Source organism: Rousettus aegyptiacus, unplaced genomic scaffold (genome assembly GCF_014176215.1).
Source record: "Rousettus aegyptiacus isolate mRouAeg1 unplaced genomic scaffold, mRouAeg1.p scaffold_m13_p_2, whole genome shotgun sequence".
NCBI lineage: Eukaryota > Metazoa > Chordata > Mammalia > Chiroptera > Pteropodidae > Rousettus > Rousettus aegyptiacus.
This window is the reverse complement of record NW_023416295.1, coordinates 47,333,836-47,353,798: the sequence shown is the minus strand read 5'-3', so window position 1 is coordinate 47,353,798 and position 19,963 is coordinate 47,333,836. Positions and strand designations below refer to the sequence as shown.

At 41.3% G+C, this 19,963-nt stretch overlaps 1 long non-coding RNA gene across 1 annotated transcript; it reads left to right on the top strand.

Annotated features, from left to right (window-relative positions):
- The first annotated feature begins 4,662 nt into the window (after positions 1-4,662).
- On the top strand, positions 4,663-19,128 carry LOC118613795. The gene is made up of 3 exons (XR_004955877.1): positions 4,663-4,732; positions 17,473-17,534; positions 18,806-19,128. It is a non-coding gene; the product is annotated as an uncharacterized LOC118613795 (long non-coding RNA).
- Positions 19,129-19,963: the final 835 nt, after the last annotated feature.

The following is a 19,963-nucleotide window of genomic DNA, read 5'->3' as shown; positions in this document are numbered from 1 at the left end:
GGCCGGTCTTCTGGGCACCTGAATATATCACTATGCCTTTCTTGAAACGCTCCCCTCGTTTACCTCTTCTCTCTGTCTTTCCAAATACTATCTTCCTTCAAGGTATGCTCAAGCCCTGCCTCCTCCACAAGGCTTTTCCTTTCTGCTCTTGCCTCTCTGACCTTTCTATGAGCCCTGGCTGCCTATGTTGTTGCTAACCAGGATGACCCTATATCCTTGCTTCTCTGAAACAGCCCTGAATGCACATGATTTCTCCTGCTGTCAGATACATTGGACTCAGTTACTTGGCAAGAAGAATAGACAAAGATGGAGCTGCTCTGATTGAGTTGGGCAGAGATCAGTCTGATAGCACCATACCTCCTGCCTCAGCATCTTCTTGTAATCCTTTAAGGAGTAGAATTTAAAAACCATCAATCAAGCCTGAGCTCTTCATTTCGTAGATGAGAAAACTGAGGCACCCAGAGAAGTATCCTTGCCTAAGATCATAGCTGGGTAGTGACACAGAAATAATCAGAACTCATAGCTCCCGACTCCTAATGCTGACATTTTTTACCTAGCAGCTGCCTCCTTTATAATTATCTTGCTTTGGCCTCAGGTACACCGGCATAGATGATAATAAACTCTGCATGGCAACCCTTGCTTGGTAGCCTTCTCCATGGATGAGATTTAAATATTAGTAAATGCTCAATTCATACTTCTCGATTTGAATTCAATTTCATTTCACAGGTTTGAAACCTAGAGAAATTAGCCAGAATCTGTGACTAAAACTATGAACCAATTATATATACATATGGACAAAGATCAGAAGGGAGCACAGAAATATGAAGGTAATTTAATTTGATGTCTGACAGAATTATGGGTGAGTTTCTTCTATTTGGGTCAGATGTGAGAATGACAATCCAATAAAATTAATTAGTGTCCAGGTATCTTTAATGCTACTTTCAGTGCAACTGACTGCCTTTTTGTCTCCCCTTTTTTTGAATTTTCTCTTTTAAAATTCATTTTTTTCCAATCTCAAAGTTTGCTGATTCCAATGTTCTATCTTCTTTGAAGTTCCCTCTAATCTTCTCTTTTCCTTTCAAAACCACCTCAGGCTATTGAGAGTCTAATTTACATCAGAAATTTATTATCAATATTAGTAAAATGAAACCTGTAATTATTTACACCATAATTTTAAACATGGTGGAGCATCTGCAGAAGAATAGACCTTGCCTGAAAGGGTTATAGCATGCATACTCCACATCGATATGGAGCATGAATAAATCCCTTTAAATAAGATGACAGTTGGGTCTCAAAGCTAGAGAATTCTTCAATTATGTTCAGTAATAATATAAATCAATTTTTTAAAAAGAGGCCATCCCCAAAGGACAGAGAACAAAGGCAAGAAAGAGACTGCTTTGAAGAAAGGCTTGAAAGAGACTTGAGGTAGGCATGGCATGTGGCTGGGAGCAGGGAGCAGGCAAAACTAAAGCCACGGGGTATGAAGATGCTGGTATTGAAGACCTGCCCTCCTTTGAAAAGGGAGATACTGTGGTCTTTCTTCACTAGAATCAGGGACAAGGACCAGGAGCTTGTATGTGAGAGAGCTTGGTCTGATGTTTTTATTTCTCAATGTTTCAAGAGCTAGAGGATAGAGTCGAGGAGCCATCATTAACAAAATTTGCCAGATCTCAGTCTGGTGCAAAGAGAGGAAACCAAGTGCTGTCTTCTGAAATTTTAAATCACAAGGATATGGAAGAGTTATCTACAAGCACTTTGTATTGGCCTTGTTTGGAATCTTGTATAAATCTTGTTGGATGGGGGCCAGGGCTGCTCTATAAGGTTGAACAGTTTGTGCACTGTACTCAGACTGAGGGGGTGAATCAAGCCTGGCTGTAGTCATTTGGCTCTGTTTTGGCATGAATCTGCCTCAGCTCAAAGAGAGGGCACTTTTTTTTTAATTTATACAAAGGTGGCTTTCCAAGCCCAGTGCTCAGAATGTGTGCCCTTTTCTAACTTGCACAAAGCACTGAGTAGGCTCATAGTGGCTTGGCATAGAGCGTAGGAGAGGCCGAAAAGAGAAGGGTGACAATAGGAGAAGAAGGTATTGTGGAGAATTTTCTTGAGTAGGAAAGGGAAACATTCAGAAGATGTTAAAATTACTACATAATTCATTGTGGCATTACTGCCAGTATTCTATTCTAGTATCTTCTTCCTATCCTCCATCCTCAGTGATTTCCTTCAAGCCTATGCTTTTAACCTCCATTTAGATGCACAGACTTGGGAATGTCTATCTCCAGCTCTGACCTTTCTCCTTAATTCTAGGACCATCTGCCCAGAACCTATATGGGACATATACCTGGGTTGCCCTGAAGCATCTTAAACTCAACATGTACCAAATTATATTCATCATCTCCCCTTATCCCAAACTCATTCTACATTCTCGTTTTTCCAAATCCTTATTCTTCTCTTTACTTTCCCTACCAATGCTTGGGTTCGAGTTTGTAGCATCATAACTGATTTGCCTGCCTTTAATCTCTTCTCAATTTAATGTGTTCTCCACATTTCTGCCACAGTAATTTTCCTAAAAGGAAAATCTTATTTTACATTTTTCCCCTCCTTAAAATTCTCCTGGTTCCTTTTTGAGGAAAAGGTCTTTATGATCTGGTTCCTGTGTACCTCTCTCCAGCCTCAATTCCTACTTCTACCCCCTTCATATTTTATAATGACTCTGACCTGGAGTGTGCTACACTTCAGCTCTTTATGTTTTTGTCTTTGCTGATACCTCTGCCTGGGATGTTTTGCTCTCCTTGTCTAATACTTTTTATTCACAACTTTGCTTTCCCAAGGAAGCTTTCCCTTAGAGGATTACTCACTCTTTCTCTTGGGCTATCTCGATTCCTTGTACTGTTTTGGAATGTATTTCTTTATAGGTCAATATTCCCTTCTAGATGGGGCTCTATGATGGTTAATTTTATGTGTCATCTTGACTGGGCTGAGGGATGCCCACGTAGCTGGTACAACATCATTTTGGAGTGTGTCTGTGAGGGTGTTCCCAGAAGAGATGAACATCAGCATTTGAATCTGTAAACTGAGTAAAGAAGGTAGCCCTCCCCAGTGTGGGTGGGCATCATCCAGTCTATTGAAGGCCTGAATAGAACAAAATGGTGGAGGAAGGGGGAATTTGTTTTTTGCTTAAGCTGGGACATTGCTGTTTTTTTGCTCTTGGATGTTGGCATACCTGGCTCTTGGGTCTTTGGACTCAGACTGGGGCTCAGTCATTGGCTCCCCCAGTTCTTAGGCCTTGGGAATACTTCAAAAAGTCATCTAGTACATGTCCTATTTTATACTCAAATGGAAATGGCAGAGATCACCTCCAGTTCACTTACCAGAAATGGGCTTTCTTTCAAATGGCTCTTTGGCTATTTTTGAAAGGCTTTTAGGAGACTGTTCCATTCTTATGCTTACTCTGGTTTTGAGGTGAAGAAGACCCACATAGACCTTAGAGCTTTCAGGTCAGAGGTAATTTCAGAGTCTCCATTAAATCCTGGATGGGTCTCTACATGGAGAATTTCTTATCATCTCCAAGCTAGTGATGGGCCATTTGACTTAAGATCAACCAAGCCATTGGCTGCCTGTGACCTATATGGCCTGGTCAAAAAAGTTTAACTGGGGAAATCAGGTGTTCTTACTTAGAATTTGAAGTTCAAAACATTGAAACAAGTTGCCAGTTGGTAGCAGGAGAAAACCTCAAAGGATTCTAGGTGGTAGTTCCAGGACCCTAGCCAACCAAATCATGGATAAATCACTGAAATTAGAAGCCAGCAAAATTATGAATGAGCAGGGGAGGCCAGCTGGTGGAGATGGATAAAGAAGCAGACAGCTCTGTTATGGGTGGGGCAGCAACAGAGGGACACTTGAGACTGTCTGCTGCTGATGTCTCTGAAGATACCATATCCAGAACACCCTGCCCATGAAGACTCTGTACCACGGCTCAGTATCAATAAAATCCAGTGATATCCTTGTCTCTGTCCTTACTTCTCATTTATTATTATAGGACTCTCACCCTCACTTCTCCCTGCCAAACATATTGAGCAGATCTCTGTTCTTTCCACCTCAACGATATGGCCTACTATAGGGGCCCAATTAAGTCACTGAATGACACCATTTGAAAAAGAGAAAGAGCAATATAAATTGCTGTAGTCAAGCAAGGCTTCCTGGAAGATCTAGAACTTTTTTGAGAGAAGGGTAGAGGGAAGATAGTCCAGGTCTGAAACAGAGCACAGTAAATAATCCTAAGTCATGCTAAGGAAAAGGCTAGTTAATGAGCAATAATTTGAAATTGTGTGGGAATGCTGAAGGCACGAGAGTCCTCTTGTGATTTTTCAGGCTGCCGACAACCAACCCCCCTCCAGTATCCCCAAGTCATCATTTGGATTAGTCTGACCCTAAAACTTGGGAAAGACAAAGAATGACTATTAAAGAAATCATACTATGCCATGGAAGATGGAAAGGTAAAATTGTGCTGTAATAATCCCGCAGACAGAATAAATGTTGTAGTGGATTATTATGTTGTCTAAAAACAGTCTTTGTGAACGGTGAATGACACTTGTGAAATTTTCAGCTATTTGCTTTGCAGTGCTTCCATTTCCATTTATTTGGAGTGATGGTTTCTCTTTTCCAGTGCCTCCTCTTTCCCTCCATCTTGGCAGTGGGAAATAACCTGACAAGGTGCATTCAGGACTCTCTCAAGGTACTGTCACTCAGAGTTCTCCAGAATTTTAGAAAATTCTACTTCTTCAATTTGTGTGTGTGTGTGTGTGTGTGAGAGAGAGAGAGAGAGCGAGAGAGAGAGAGAGAGAGAGAGAGAGACAGAGACAGAGACAGAGACAGAGAGAGACAGAGAGACACACAGAGAGAATGGGAGCCACAGAGAGAGAATGGGCAGCGCTGGCCAGCCACCATGGAGACAGACATCTGTGAAGAGGCATTTGTCATTAGTGCAGAAACAGCCCGAGGGTGGGGGAATACTTGAGGATAAAGCAAAACCCTTTAACATGCTCGAGCTTTGTAGAACAAACTTAAATGTAGCTTACGTACCCTTTTAAACCTAAACTTTTCCAGCATTTTAAATTAGTTTTTAACATTTTGTTTACTTTAAAAGACTAGGTAATATACCCATCTGATTGGCTGACTGGCTGGTCAGGCCTATAACTCTTCCTAAACAAGTTCCGTCAGTGTTTCTGTCTCAGTGCTTTCTGCTCATGCCATTGCTTTGCCTGGAAGCTTTCAATTCTCATCCTACAAGGCCCAGCTAGAACTTGCCTCCCCTGAGCAGCTCCCCTGCCTGCCTCAGGGAAAGTGCCCTTCTCTTAAATCTGTGTAAGCTGGGGAAGGCGCAGCATTAACCATTTACTGCCTTGGATTGTTTTCACGTTCTTCTCTTAAACAGTTTGTTACCTGCATCTTATGTACGTTACCTACACTTGCCAGGCCACACCATCTGGTGCTTTCGTGCAAAGGTAACAATCAGTAGTGCATTTCTCAGGCCCTGTTCCTCACTTCCTGAGGAGGTCCTTCTGCCTCTCTGAGGTCATCCTCATCATTTCCTAGAGTCCCCTAGTGGTTTGAACAGTGTGCCCTCCCTCATGCATTGACCTTGGCCAGTGGTGATCCTCAATGCATGGTGCTCGCAGAGCTCTGGGACCTTGCTGCTGCCGCCCACCAGAGCCCAGGGCCTTGCTAAGCTGAGACCGCCCTGCCTCTTCTGCTCACACTGTGGGGGTCCCTCAACAGGCCAACCTGAGTTGGCCTCTCAACTGAGTTGGGAAGAGCACCTGATCTTCCCCTTTGTGTTGTTTCATTTGCCTCCCAATGGTTTATATATTTTTAGCTCCATAGCTCTTATTTTATTTGCTGTCCCCTCTTTCTAGAATGCAGCTGGGAGTCCATGGGGACTGTACTCTAGGACTGCAGGGTACTATCACTGGTCAAAGTTACAGTTGCTTAACTATCTTTCCATCTTAGGGTGAGTTCTTTTCAGATGTCTCAGTCATAATATGCCGTGGGCAAGCACTGGCTACAGGCTTTGACCCCTTCCCTTATAGAACCCTTGCAATGAGCTTAAGAACTTAGTACTTCCCCTGTGTCCAGATGAGGAAGCTAATGCCCAGAGGGGTAAAATAACTTGCTGAAGTTACCTAGAAAATTAGTGGTAGAACCAGGCATCCTGATTCCCAGTCTAATGCTTTTTCCTCAGACTAATGACTTTTCCGCTCTCTCATTTTTTAAACCAAATATGTCCCTTTCTTCAAATGAAATTATTCAAGAAACCAAATGTGTAAAACAAATATGGCTGGAACTGCTCTAGATAAAAACAGGGTGAACGTTGGGGCTCCTATAGCTTAGCCACCCCTTTCCAAAAGGTGGGCCCTGAGTTTTGTCTGAGGAGGGACTCTCAAAACAGTGCTCTCAGTTTCACCCAGAATGCGGATGAGCTCCCTCTTCCATCAAAAAGGGATATTCCCCACCCAGAAGGGATGCACGTTTATTTTACACAGGCCAGCAACAAACACAGTTTTATCCGGTGATTTATTTTTTCTTTTTCTCCCCCTGCCACTTCTCTTGAGTCACATCTCCAGGGCTCTGTGTGTTTAATCTGTCACTCACCCCTTCTCTGCCAGCTCCTTTAGCTGAGCCACTTTCATCCTGGCAGGTGATCGCCATAAGCCTTTAAGGAGTGGTAAAATTAGATGGAGAAATAACCAGAAGCCTCAAAGCTGCTTTAGGTGATGTTTGTTCTGTCTCACCCACTCTTCCACTGAGCTTCAGGCTTTCCATTCAAGTTCATGAATGCCACACCCAGGGCATTCCAACTGAGTTCTCTGTAGCTGAGCCAGAGTTTGTAGACAGCTGGAGAAAAAATGTGCTGAAGAGGCAAGGCCTCCATGCTGTCATCCTGTTGAGACTCACCCCAGTGGCCTGAGCCAGGCCTAGCATGACCAGGCACTGAGATAGTCTGCCCTGTGCAGTGAAAACTGTGAGGGGGGTGAGAAGCACCTAAAGCCCATAGCCTCTGCTTCCCTCCCCGGGTCATGAATGACTGCAGAATGAGCAAGCATCAAGGATACAAGATCGACTTGCCAAAGTGAGAGAGGTATGTATGAGCCATTTAGAATGACTCACGAGATTTCCACCTGTTAAAGGAATGCTGGCCCTTCCTGGATATGCTTAATGACATACTCAACTCTAGAAAATTCTCCCCAAATGCCACACACAGCAAACTCCAAACTGTTCCTGTTTCCTAGGTAGGAAAAACCAAGACTGTAGAAGGGAAGCTGGATTCCAAAATGACACTTAGAGACTCCTGCATGTTTCAGGTGCGGGTTCTGGTTTAAAATGATTATTGACCCTGAGAAGACTGTTCCAAAAGTGTGGCCACTTGTTTGATCTTCCTGAAACTGCACATTCCATGGCCGATGGATATTTCTGGGCTCCCTTTCCAGATGGCAGCTTTGGAGCCTTCATGAGTAACCACAGCTCACATTTCCATTAGCAGTTTATAGTTGCAAGGTGATTTCCCATATATAGCAGACAGGGTTCAGTGCAGGTAACAGAATCCACTTTAGTTGTTTAAGCAGAAAGTTTTAATATGGAGAATTAGGTGCTCACAAGGAGCAGGCCTCAGGCTGGGCCTCTAGGAATGACTCTTAGAGCTATATCCAAGAACTAGCCTGAGCAGAGAGTATCTACTGCTGCAATCAGGAAGCCACTGACAGAAATGTTGGCTCCAAGGATATACTACCTTCAATATAATTGGGGAACAGAACTGCTGACTCCAGTGTCACGTGACTCCAGTTTTGATACGTGCTAGCAGAATGTGTACCTCATACCCACTTCTCTTCCTTCTTAAATTTCCAAATTTAAGCACTGTGCAAGGACATCTGATTGGTGGGATCCAAGTTACATCGGGAAATATAGCTGCAAGGGAGTCCAGAAGCTAAGTTTTAGCTTTCCAGCCTCTTCAGTACAGGATAGCATTCTAGATAATTGGAATAGACATCTATTCTGTATGTACCGTTTCATACTATATCTCACTTAATAGTCATAGGAAATCTGAAAAGTGACAGAAGAAGTGATAGCTTCATTTAGCACATAAAAAAAGAGGGTGATGATGAGACTAGAGAAATATTAATGGGGAAGTGAGGAGGTCAGGGACTGTTGCCTTAAGGAAGTGTAGTTTGTGTTGAGATCTAAAAAATGCTACAGGTTGACGTAGATTAAAGGTTGAGTAGGAACAGTGTTCCAGGCAGGAGGAACAGCATGCAGAAAGGTTCCAAGACTGGAAGGAGCAAGATAAAACTACAGAACTGCGAGAAAGAGGAGGTGTGCCTGTGGGGCAAGGAGAGAAGGATGTGAAAGGCCAGAGAGGCACCAGAGACAGACAGGGAAGCCCTGTGGGCCCCATTAGGAATTTGGCCTTTATCCTAAGAGCAATGAGAAGCCATTCAAGGCTTTTATGGAAGAAAATGTTTGGGGGAAGTGTGTGAGGGATATAATCATATTTAATTTTGAAAAGGTCACTGGCTTGTGTGTGTCCTGACCCCATGCCTGAATTTGCTTACCAAGGCCTGAGATTTGCTATCAAACTATCTCTCTCCTGTATTACTATATTACAAAAGGGATTTTATTTTTGCATCATTTTCATTTTTCATTCCAAGTAACAGAAGAAAAAATACCAACAGGAAGAGGAGGTCTAAAAGTATCGGGCTTTTACGTTTGTATAAATAAAGCCTCTGGGGGAAAGCATTAATTTCCTTTGTAGCTACTTTAGGATGTTAGGGTGGGCATTCAGCGTGAGCGATTTGAAATGCTTCTGCACATTGTTCTGTGGGTAGAGCTTAAAAAAAGGTGTGGAAACAAATCAGTAGGCCAGGCCTCTGATCGTGCCTCTGGTCTCTAGAAGTTGATTGCTACGGAGCTGCTGGCTCTTGTCAGTGATAGCTTGGTGGAGGATGGATGTTCTTCTCTCACTGATCAGCAACTCAGAGGCTTGGCTGCTCATAGTTGAGGGTCATTACAAAGAGATCAAAGATCAGAAATTAGAAAAATCTGTTAGATATGAATGTACTCCCCAAAAGACCACACGTTGTAAAAGACCTGGCCCCTCGGGGTCCCAGGACTCAACTTCCCCAGGAAGCCTTCTTTCTGGAAGGATCCAGCTCTGCTAGCACCTTTCTTCAACAAGTGTACATGTGGTGTCTAGCAGGCTGTCTCACTTCACTGTAGACCTGGGCTCTGAGTCCCAGCTTCCTAATCAGGTTGTGAACTACTTGAAGGAAGGGATCATACCTTTTATAGGTCTTCGTATTCCTCACAATGTCTATCTTGGTTAGTTTGTGGTCTGAGCTCAAAATATTCATGAATACAGAGATTTTTGATTTTCTTTGGGTCCTGGTGGTCATCCGGTGGGGCGTCCATGGAACCCAGCTTAAGAGCCTTTGCTTAGATTAAACCCTCAACAGTGCTTCTCAGTAGTAAACCTCTTTCTGGTTCTCCTGAGTCTATACAGTGAGGAATGGTCCACACTGGCCCTGAGACCAGTGGCCAGGTGCAGGAACTGTGCTTTGTGAAATTACTCGTGGAACAGTGAAGCAGCTGCAGTCCTTGTGGGCACTGCCTCTTCCTTCCTGCAGAGGTGTGCAGAGTCAAAGCTGGTCTGCAGATTCATTTTGAGGCAGAGTATTAACAACCATTTAAATGTGTCAGTCGAAGACATCGATGATCATTGGTTGCCTTGTTTTTCTTTCATTGGTTTCCCAGGAAAATTGCTAAGGCAGGGAGCCCTATAGATGTGATTTGGCTCACATGCTGGCTGCCTTCCAAAGTTACTGTTATCACTGGGAAAAGTACTAGATTGTGGTGAACTGGTATCTCTTTGTCGGAGCAACCAGGGTATGTTGGATTTGGTGCTCTGGAGCTTATTTCTTTGCTCAGTTGGAGCAACCCCTAGTCATTTCTGCTTCTCCATCTATAGCTACCCAATGGGAATAGAAATTCCAGAGAGTTATTTCTACTCATATTTAGGGGATTCGGAAAGAAATAGATACCAAAGCATTACCCATTTTTCCTTTAAAAAAGGTAACAATGAACTGATGAACAATGAAGTAAAAGATTATGGACAGATAGTGTCATCAAATTCATAGAGACAAAGTAAAGTGGTGGTTCCCACAGCTGGGGGAGGTGGAGAATGAAGAGGTATTATTTTATGGGTACAGGGTTTCAGTTGGGGGAGATGAAAAAGTTCTAGAGATAGATGGTCTCAGAACAATGTGAATGTACTTAATGCCACTGAACTGTACACTTAAAAATGGTTAAAATGGTAAAATTTATGTTACATATATTTTGCCACAATAAAAATAGTAAAAAACCATTATGAACAGAGTATTATCTCAATGAAGAGACACTAAACTTGTTAATTTTTAGCTCTGATGCTGCATCTGTGTGTATGTGTGTGTGTGTGTGTGTGTGTGTGTGTGTGTGTGTGTGTATTTATATTAAAAGTAACCAGTTTCCTGAAAACATAACCTACTCCTGGCCAAGAGGTTGTTTTCCTGTGCTTTTGTGTATCCTGAAGCTGTCTCCACAGTGTGTTGGTCAGGAAGTTGGTGACTCATGGGTCTTTATGACAAACCCCTGAATCTCTCTCTCTCTCTGTCTCTCTCTGTCTCTCTCTGTCTGTCTGTCTGTCTCTCTCTCTCTCTCTCTCTCTCTCTCTCTCTCTCTCTCTCTCTCTCTCTCTCTCTCTCTCTCTCTCTCACACACACACACACACACACACACACACACACTCCCCATACTCCTAAACCCCAACAGGTTTCTAAGACAGGTGGTGATTTGGACACCAGAGAAAATGTGCCTAGTGCCAATTGCCAGGCATGTTCCTAAGTGGCCTCTTTCATGTCTTAGTAATAAGCTGAAGCTGTGGCCACAGCTCCCAGCCCCAGACTCAGCATTACCTGTCTCTCAGTCTCACTTTAAGGTCACCCTAAATGACGGCAGCAGTGGAGCGCAGCTGGTGCTGGAAATGCCTAGTGTCCACTAGGCCGCTGTGACCATGCCTGTTTCAGGGGCCTCTTCATTATCTGACATGAGTGACACTGGTTTTAGGCAGACATAATGGCTGCTGTATGCTAGGTGACACAATCAGGTTCATCACAGGGCCAGTTGTACAGCTTCCTGGTGGTCATGAATTGATTTACTGAGTTATGTTAACAAATGAAGGACCAATCATGATGTTAGAATTTCTGAGTTTAGACTTGACCATGCCACTAACTAGTTTTGTTACCATAGTAAGTCCCATGAGCTCTCCGGCCTCGGTTTCTTTCTAGATCGGGAGTGGCGGGCACATAGCTCTTGTGCTCCCACCCACCTCTCCTTGGCTCACAGCAGACACTGACCACTGCTCACGGCACTGTCTCCCCGCTGGGCACTCATGGTCCTTCTCAGACAACACGCTCCTACCGCTTTCAATGAATTGGACTTAGTATTTCAAATGACATCTATTTGTCATATAAAGGCTAAATTGTCGGTTCTCAGATTTATAAATGGTAATGCCTAAAATATACTCATTATTAAATATGCAAATGATAGAGAAGTAAAAAGAGCAAACTATCTATCTCCCGACCTTACTACTCCCCTTTCTAGAAGTAGTCATCAATAGTGCTTGAAGGGTATCTATCTAGTCCTCTTTGTATGCATTTATATCATATAACACCACGCGCGCGCACACACACACACACATACACACACACACTTTTATTCTCACAGAAATGGGATATATATAGCATTCTGGAATTTGCTTTGCAATGTGTTTTAGGGATCATTCCATGACTTTCAGCAAGTTATTTAATCTCTTCATGGCTTCCTCTTCTGTAAATGGGAATAATAACATAAGACTGTTACAAGGATTGAATTAGTTAATATTTGTAAAGTCCTGAAAACAGAGCCTAGCACTTTTCTATGGTGAGGCTCACAGTAAATCTTATAGAAATATTTTCTCACTAAATAAATGTTTATTAGATAACAGTTTAAAAATAAAAAATTATTTATCTTCATTTGTACTGAACTTAGGGCTGATTGTAAAAACAATACACCCACACGCCTGCAAGTCGAAACTTGGTTAAGAGGTTGTATTGAAAGTATACCCATCCTTTACTGACCCTTCATTTTCACTCACTGAAAGATGGGCACTAGGTCTCAAGGTCGGAGACTTCATTGATTTTATCTTAATGGATATTCTGATCTCAGCCTTTTCATTCCACTTTTGGGCCTCAGTTTCTCCACTGGAAGGCTAGGTACAATATTATCCAACAGGCAAGAGGTGCTGAGAAAAAATGGACTTGAAGTGGTTACACCTCATGGTGGGTAGCTAATGACGTCCCAAAGTGTTCGCTTGCAGAGCTGATGAGCCCTGCAGGTCATGACCTTGTCTCTAACTTCTCTTCAGATTTGTTAGTAAAGGTTCAAGAGTGGGGAAGGTGTTGGCATTTTGCCTCTAGGAAGAATTTTGATTAAGGATAAACATATTCCAAGATGCCCTGAAATTGAAGTCACATGAATGCTAAGTGATTTCTTGGCATCAAAAATCAATCTCTTTCATGTCAGTCCTAAAAAAATAAACACTTTTTACCTTCTCCAGTACCAGGAATAGCCAGGTTGGCTTCAGCTATTACAGCAAAAGCTTTTAAAATAATTACTTCTAGAATACGATAATATTAATGATTAGCTTTGTGTTAAAATTGAAGAGATAAGTAGTTAAAAACCAGGAATAATAAACCATGGAAGTGTCATTGCGTAATAAGTTTGCCCTTTAGAAGTATCATTTTTTAAAACAATTTTGCTCATAGTGAATTGTTCAGGAAGAATCAAATCCCTCACTAAATAATCCTTTTTCTATGATTTAGGTGACTTCTTAAAATGATCTTTGATCATCATACATTAGCGTCAGACCTTTCAAAATAACAGATTTTTTAAAAAAGTAATTGCACTCTCATTTATGTAGTTTCTATGTATATGCACAATCTTATTAACTCTGCAAACAGCCCTGTGAACTGATAATGATTATTATCACCACATTTTAGAGATGAAGAAACTGAAGCTTTAGAGAGGTTTCGTAGTTGGTCAAAGGAATACAACATGTATTCATTTACAACAGACCTGAGATTTAAAACCAGATCTTCTGCCTACTTGGGAACAAAAGTATCTAACTAGCTGCTCCATGAGCCAGAGATGTCTGTTATAATGAGGCTAATTACTGCAGAGGTCTGGGTTTATTACGGGTCAAATCAACCCTCTGAAGCATCAGAGGAATCTGTAGTAAAAAGCATGTGTGTGTGTAAAAATAAAGGATAACTAGGATGGGAGGAATGGTGGGAATCTGATAGACACAAACTTTTGGAAAAAGCCCTCTCATAGTGACTTGTTGCTGCCTGGGTGCACAGTGACGAGCAGGGTGTGGAGGCAGAAGGTGGCTTCCCTCTGAAGATTGGAGGAGCTGGCTGCTCGAAGGTCCGATGGGAAGAACAGGCCCCTGTGTGTTGGGAATGTCAGTTTTATAATTATATTAAGGGTAAGGGTAAGGGTAAGGGTAAGGGTAAGGGTAAGGGTAAGGGTAAGGGTAAGGGTAAGGGAAGCTATACTGAAGATTCTATTTGATGGCTCAAAACTTGAAGTTCATATGGTTGCTTCTTGTTTTGTTTTTGCAACATACTTTTCTAGTAAAAACCGGAATTTCTATTTCTTTTTCCTTTTTGAGGGCAGTTACTAGGTAAAAATTCAAGGAAGTCCACTCTGTCTCTCCTCCCCCATCCCCCCACAGAGTTAGTTGTAACATAAACCTCCTAAAAGGAAAGTCATTCTCTTGTTATCTCTTAACAATTATCACATTCAGGAATTATAATATTGATCATTGAAAGAGAATCATGATCAAATATACAGTTCAAATTGAAATTTCCCAATTGTTTCAATAACATCTTTACAGAATTTATTTAAAAAGTTCTGACCCAGGATCCAGTCAACTCTCATGCACTGCGGTTATTGTCAGATTTAGCTTCCTTTAATCTGGGACAGTTCCTTAGCATTTTCCCCCCATTCCTGATGTTATGACATTTTTAAAACCTCTGAGTGAGTTGTTTTGCAGAATGTTTTGAATTCAACAGACTTGTTTTCTAATGATTAAATTCATGAGAGTCAGTTGATAGAATCAAGTGATCCAGCTGGTATTTTTTATATTATAATTATGTATTTTCTATATTTACATACAAATACAAATATAGAAATATATATTATAAAAGTCATTTAATGGCATGATTTGAAAATTTAAATAGCTATAAAAAATGCACAATAACAAATGAACTCTCCCCATCCCAGTTTCCTTCCCTAAGGCAACACTATTGACAAGTTTCTATTTCAATCCTTAAAAAAATGTTTACTGTTTAATTTACACAAGAGCCTTGCCATCAAAGGCTCAGACCTTTGAACCACTTTTGTGTTTCAGTGAAGGAAAACTCCTAGGGTGAACTGAATTTTACAGTTGTTGCCTCGTTTGAAGAACATCTCCACAGCCTTTGTGAGAAGCTGAGCTGTTGTGGGTTTGCACTGAGAGGGGCATCATTCTGATTGTTACTACAGACCAAGGTCATCAGTAGTTGTCTGGCATTGGCCCGTCTAATCAGATGGTTTCCTCATGGGGTTGATTGGGAAAAATCTGTGGTAGATTAACTCAGGGAAGCTTTCAACAAGGCTGAACTCAGGAATGAAGGGAATGAAGGCCTCTGCTAAAGATGTTGGTTAGAATGGCTGCTGCTGCTGCTGCTGCTGCTTCCTCCCCCTCCCCCTCCCCCTCCCCCTCCCCTCCCCCTCCCCCTCCCCTCCCCCTCCCCCTCCCCCTCCCCCTCCTCCTCCTCCTCCTCCTCCTCCTCCTCCTCCTCCTCCTCCTCCTCCTCCTCCTCCTCCTCCTCCTCCTTCTTCTAACACAGTAGGCTCTTGTAAAAATGTCACAAAATTTACATAACATAAACTTTACCATTTAGGACTTTTAGGGACATTTCACAGTGTGATGCAACTATCACTACTGGCTAATTCCAAGATATTTTCATCACCCCAAGAGGAAACCCTGTATTCATTAGCAGTCATTCTTTATTTCCCTCCCTTTCTCCCCAGTCTGTGGTGGCTACTACTCTGCTTTCTGTCTCTATGGATTCTCCTATTTTGGATATTTCATATGAATGGAATCATGCAATAGGTGACCCTTTGTGGCTTCTTTCACTTATGATGTTTCCAGGCTTCATCCATGTTTCTTTTCTTTTCTTTTCTTTTCTTTTTAAAGACTGAATGATAGTTATTGTATGCATAACCACAATTCAAAAAATTCATTTATCGCTTGATAGACTGTTTTTAAGTATCACTGTAAACCTTGGATCAAAGGGACCTCCTGCATGGGACGTCTTAAAATTGTAAAAACCATGACCTATGTCAGTGATTTTCTTAGGTCAAGAGTTTAGAATGCCAAATAAATTGTTTAAAAATCATCAGGTCCTTGTGACTAGCAGCTTATAGTCTCTGAAAGATAGAACATCAACCTTTTTATTTTTTATTTTTTTAGTTTCGGGTATATGGCACAATGGTTAGGCATTTATATAATTTATAAAGTGATCCCCCTGATTAGTCTAGTACCCATCTGGCACTACACACAGCCATTACAATATTATTGCCTATATTCTGCATGCTGTACTCCAAGTCCCAGTGACTTTTTTGTAGCTACTAATTTGTACTTCTTCATCCCTTCACCTTTTTCATTCTGTCTCCCTTCACCTTCCCCTCTGTCAATCACCAGTTTGTTCTGTTTCTGTGAGTCTGTTTTCATTTTGAAGAAAAACTTCTTGACCAGAAAGTAGGGCCTTTAAGGTTTGTGACAACAATTATTTACCTGTCTTCTTACTCCATGAACCCCACTATTGCAGCAACTCTTGGTTGATAGTCCCTGAGGCTACCAAGCTACCCAAATAAGCATCAGAATCATGACTCTGATTGAGCAGAACAGTCATTCCTGGCAGGGCAGCTTAGAGATGGGGCCGCCACAAGCCAGTTGATGCCAGCTCTCTATTGCTTCTTGTCTGTCACTTGAAAAACTTGAGGACAAGTCCTCTTCTTTGAACAAAAGATTTCAGAATTTCTGCTGTCAAAAAAGTATTGCTTGCTGTTTACTCCAACCTGAATCTATAGTGTGTGTGTGTGTGTGTGTGTGTGTGTGTGTGTTTGTCTGTCTAGAATCACCTAGACAGGGATTAGCAAGAAACTCCTTAGGAATTCATTTGATGGCTAATGATGGAAAATCCCAGGATTTTAAAGGAGCAAGAAAAAATGCCCTACTTGCTTTCTAGGCAGATGTAAAATCCTCACCTTCCCTATAATTAAAGTCTTGAGCTCTACAGTGGTATGGGGAGAGAAGGAAATACAGATCCTGAGAGCAGGAAGATAATGTCAAATTGCTGATGCCTTGGTGGCACCCAACATTGTTTTAAGAGATTAAATCTGATGAGCAATAACTGATTTCCCCTCTCCCTCTCCCAGCTTCTCTTAGTATTTTCATACTTAGCATTTTAAAGACTCCAACGAGAAAGCGCATCCTGCAGGGAGCCAACCGCATCCTGATGGAGTGTTCCAAGGCCTGCCTTCCATGTTTTCTATCGTGTAAATCCTGCTGCTTCACAGAGATTGTTTCTCTTCCCTCAGCCAACGGAGTCCTCCTCATCCACCCCCACTTCTCTCTCATTTCATTTATTATCCCTTTCTTTTCTTTTTGAGTCCCTCTCATACTCCTGGCAGTCACATCTCTCCCTGGCTGTAATGTTGTGCCCAAAGGTTGGGCTTTCTTTCTTTACGGACCGTGGCCGCCCATCACTGAGACACCTAGCCCTGCATCAGCCGTCCTTCCAAGGCTGTGTCAAGACCAGCTAGTGCAGTAGAAGGGGCATATTTTGCTGATCACATAGCTCTAGCTTCGAAGGTTCTAGTACATTAAAAACAAATGGAACAGGCTTTCCTATACCATGTTTTTTGAGAGCCGCTTGGGAATTTGGGTGGGGTTGGAAGAAACCAAGTATCTAGTTTATCCCAGGGGATATTAGTCACCCAAATTATGTTTTGGGATTTTAAAAAATATTAGACAAGTTGGTACATGGTAGCAACTGTCAGATGGGCCACTCCTTGTTGAAGCTTGTGGTTTTGGAATTCTGATTTAACTTCTCAAAGAATTTGTTTTTCAAAAGTGAAAAAGGAAATAGAGAACGATCCTGGATACTTTTTGAAATATAATTTTCTTACCAAGGTATAAAGACCGTTAAAAAAAAGGCAGGGGGGAGTATGAAAAAGGTAGGCATGATTGAAATAGCTATAAATTCTAAATGTAATCTCTGCACTATCTGCATTTAGATTGCCGAGTCCTACCTGGGTTCCTGTACATCAGGAGAAATGGAGAAAAATTTCAGAGAAAGGTAAACACTCTCACCAAAGGGGTTCTTGAAAGGTTGAGCCTTTTCATACGATAGCTTAAAGAACTCATTAGAGGACTGTGGAGTAAGTCAGAGATACCCCAAGGGCCCAGGAAGGGTGGACAGGATCTTAGTCACCAAATTTCAGAAGACTCAAATAGGAAGAACTGATCAGACTGGCTGTTAGTCAATTAAAAAAACTTTCTGCATAAGAGATTACTAAAATGTAAAGGGATTATCCCAAGTAGTCATGCACATTGAAGAAGAAGACATTCAAGCTGTGGATGATAGATTCCTATCCTCTGAGGATGAGAGTTTGAGGAAAAGTGGCTCTTAAGAAAAAAAAAAAAAAAAAGGCTCACACCCTTCTAAGTTAGCACTAGGAGATGATTTTGTGTATTTGCCCCAAACCCTGTGGCTAAACTTCTAGAGTCGTGCTCTCCAATATGGAAGCCACTGGCCACATGTGGCTATTGAACACTTGAAACTTAGCTAGTTGTACATTTTAAATATAATTATATTTATCAATTATTTCTAATTATTCCTCAGTAAAGTTAATAAAAAAGAGATGTAGCTAATTTGAATAGAGATGTGCTATACATATAAACCACACATTGGATTTTATGGATTTTAAAGACAACATGAAACAAGAATGTAAAATATCAATATATATTTTTTTAAATATCAATATGTTAAAGTGATAATAGTTTAAATATACTGGGTTAAATAAAATATATTAAGATTCATTTCACCTCTTATTTTAATGTGGCTACTAGTAAATGAAAAAATTACTTATATGTCTTTCATTTGTGGCTCACATTCTATTTTTATTGTAGAGCATTGCCTTAGAGTTCTTTGCTAATAATCACAGCCATGATCATGCTTAAGGGGGTTAATGTTAATATGGCCTAACCATGGATACTATTGACCTATGGCATGGCTGGAATGTCCAAAAGCCAGTGTACTGAAGGTCAGGGGCACACCGCCAGAGAGGAAATACTGATTCTTATTAATGGAAACAAAATGTTTTTAACCTGTCCTTTCCAGAGCTGCCTTAATTGAGGCTCATTTCCTGGGCCTTAAGCCTTATAATTATAGTAGGTATCTAATAGTAGTGTTGTGTATTCATTCATTTAAGGCACTTAGAACAGTGCCCATAGTAAATGCTTTATAAACATTCTCTATTCACCCTTTTCTTGTGTGATAATGAACCTCTTTAAATATATGGGTTTTCCTGACACTAATAACATTCCTTTGTTTGTTTTTGCCTCAAGTTTTTAGTTTGGGGGAGTGATGGCCCCTGATTTGCCTATCTATCAGCTCTTAGAGGCTGCCATTGATCGGCTCTGCCCCACGTGGTACCTAAAGCAGTGGTGGAATACAGACCCTCTTTCCAGGAGTAAGGATTGGATATCGTCTGCGATTCATCATGCCTCTCCCTAGGTGCCTGGGATGGATTTAATTTCTGGGACATTTATGTAAGTTTCTTCCCTTGTGTCCTCCCTGGGCTCCTTATCCTTTTGCTCTGGACATCTTGGTCATGGTGTCTGTCAAGCTTTGGATCTGCCTTTAGCTTAAAGTATCCTGCCACCCTACCACATAGCCCCTGATTTTTAAATGTGGTTGTATTTAATGGTGATTTCTTAAAAATTAAGAAATTCGGTTTCGAGCTAGCTACTAGTAACTAGGTAATGTGGAGCTCAGCTATTCAGCTGCTGTTAAGATCATCTAGATCCGTGATTCCAAACAAGGGAAAGCTTCAATGACCTGGGGCATTTTCAAAGGATATGTTTTCAAAAATTCTGATTTACTGGGTTTGAGGTGGAGCCTTGTCATTCGTACTTCTAAAAAGGTCCCAAAGCAATTCAAGTGATATACTTGATAGAGAATCACTAGCTAGACAAGGAGAGGAACAGATATTTCCAAATATCATTTTGGCTGTTAAACGAATAATTTATTTGATGTCAAGATTAGATTGCTAATATTTTAGTTCCAACTTCATAGAATACCCATTTCCAGACTTTTATATATGTACATATACACACACACACATATATGTGCGTGTGTGTGTGTATAAAATGTATGTGTATGTATATACCTTTTTACATTGTACATTTCCAGCAATTAGCACAATGCCTGGCACATAGCAAGCTCTAACTAAATGACTGCTGAGTCGATGACTGTGCACAATGAATACATATTTGTAGAGAAAATATCTTTAAAATGTATTTCATAAAATGTTTTTCATGATGTCTTTAAACCATCTTTTAAAATGTATTGAAAGTTTTCATCGAATCACGTGTTCTAAATAAAAGAGAAATAGGCTTCAAAAGAGTCTGGCAGAAGGCCCTGTGCAGAGAGCTGACTTCAGAGCTGTCTCTGCACAGAAGACTTAAAAGTTGTGGCTCATTTGTTTTCGAACACACAAGAGG